Source organism: Mandrillus leucophaeus, unplaced genomic scaffold, assembly GCF_000951045.1.
Source record: "Mandrillus leucophaeus isolate KB7577 unplaced genomic scaffold, Mleu.le_1.0 Scaffold8, whole genome shotgun sequence".
NCBI lineage: Eukaryota > Metazoa > Chordata > Mammalia > Primates > Cercopithecidae > Mandrillus > Mandrillus leucophaeus.
The window spans coordinates 5,125,126-5,127,241 of NW_012108696.1; the positions used below are offsets into that span (position 1 = coordinate 5,125,126).

A 2,116-nucleotide genomic window follows, 5' to 3' on the forward strand; every position below is an offset into this window, starting at 1 on the left:
GAAAGAGAGAAAGAAAGAAAGAAAGAAAGAAAGAAAGAAAGAAAGAAAGAAAGAAAGAAAGAAAGAAGAGAATTTTTGAGGCCAAATACTACGGGGTAGGGAGCGACAGTGGGGATGGGAAGTGGGGAAGCGGAGAGACCGGCAGAGGGTCTGGTTACTTATCAGCAAATGCTTGCAAAGAGACTGACCAAAACTAGGAAAAGACTCCTAAGAAGGAGTAGGCAGAACATCTTCTGAGTTCACACAGGACTGGAAATAGCTTGTTCCTATTATCCAAATGGTTTGTTCCTATTACCCAATTTTACCTGAAGTTCTGTGTGTTAGGGAAGTTTAATATACAGATTCCCTGTATGTTAGAGCAGATTTTCTGTAAACAGGCTCTCTGTATGTAGACTCTCTTAACATCCAGAATTTCAGGTAAAATTATCAGGAGAGTATTATATCATGAATGGGGCCAAATGAGCCCTAGACGAAAGAGAATTCTGTGACCACGCTATCCAATCTTAGCATCAAGACTTGAATGTATCAAACTGTTTCCAAGTCACTTCATTATGTCCCCTCAAAAGCCTAAAAATGTTTAAAGAATTTTTTAAAAAGATACAGCGCTCATAATTTAAAATTCACCAAGAATGGCATTCAAACAAAAATTAGCAGGCATGCAACGAAGCAGGTAAATCCAATCAAGTAATATACACACATCCTACTATTTCTGTGTCTCCAGAAACCCTGACTAACATCACCTCCTAACTACCAAATCCAGCAGTCTCTGGGTTTGTTTGTTTGTTTGTTTGTTTGTTTGTTTTTGAGATGGAGTCTTGCTCTGTCGCCCAGGCTAGAGTGTAGTGGCATGATCTCGGCTCACTGCAACCTCCACCTCCCAGGTTCAAGCGATTCTCCTGCCTCAGTCTCTTGAGTAGCTGGGATTACAGGTGTGTGCCACCGCACTCTGCTAATTTTTGTATTTTTAGTAAAGACGGAGTTTCACCATGTTGGCCAGGCTGGTCTGGAACTCCTGACCTCGTAATCCACCAGCCTTGGCCTCTCAAAGTGCTGGGATTACAGGCATGAGCCACCGCGCCTGTCCACCTACTTGGCCTTTCAGCAGAAGCTGATCAACCTAGTTGACACTTCTTGTCCTTCGATGTCCTGGACACTCATCTATCCAGGAATTCTCACCTGCTTATCTTTGAGTCTTCTCATATATCTCGTGTATCTTCCTCCTCTGAATCTTTAGATTACAGGCGTGAGCCACCGCACCTGGCCTGAATTTGCTTTTCCTGTCCCTGAATTAACTGAAGTTTTATTCAAAATTTTGTGTATATGTACATTTGTCTGGGAAAAAGGGCTTTAGTGTTCAACAAAATTCTCAAAGGGATCCAACCTCAAAGATGCTGAGAACCACTGCTCTAGGGATTTTCGAGAGAAAATAGAATTCAGGCTTAAGGAAGGACTGGCTTGAAGTATAATTGGCAATTAAAAGGTGGACTAGGCTGGTGTGACTTCTAAGCCTCTGTGTCCCCACCTGGAATGTGGAGATTGTGGCTCCTACATCCTGGTGGTCCCTACCTCATATGTGTTTGCAGAGGGCCTGGTACCTGTGAAGACCCTCCTTACAGGGTGGCCTCCATTCTGAGACCATGGCTTCAGGGACTCAGAGAGGATTATGGACAGACTATGTGCAGAGTTCTCCTCCTCCTCCTGTCCCAACGTCCCCCCTTCCTCTTCCTCCTCCTTCTCCCTCTACCCTCTTCTTCCTCCTTCTCCCTCTACCCGCTTCTTCCTCCTCCACAGAGCTATATTCTTAATCCATTTTACGTATCTCTCATCATTATTTCTGCAGCTTGAAGTGTCTCCTTCGTGTAGAAAACTCCAATATCCCTTTCTCATGCTCTAATCTCTCCAGGGCTCAAAATTCCTATGTCCGATTTTCTATTGTATGTCTCAATTCCAGTGTCTGACCAGCACCTCTAACTAACAGTTTTAAAACCGAATTCATTCTATTTCTTGCTTCAAGTCTGTTCCTCTTTCTCGCCATCCATCTACCCAACCTCCCAAATGGGAAACCTCTAATTCATCCTTATTTCTGCTTTCTCGCACATGTACCACTTCCACATCT

The 2,116-nt window shown here is 43.6% G+C and overlaps 1 pseudogene across 1 annotated transcript in view; it reads right to left on the reverse strand.

Moving 5' to 3' along the window:
- LOC105530128 overlaps positions 1-2,116 on the reverse strand; it is a 56,785-nt pseudogene that overhangs the window by 27,339 nt on the left and 27,330 nt on the right. The window lies entirely within an intron of this gene.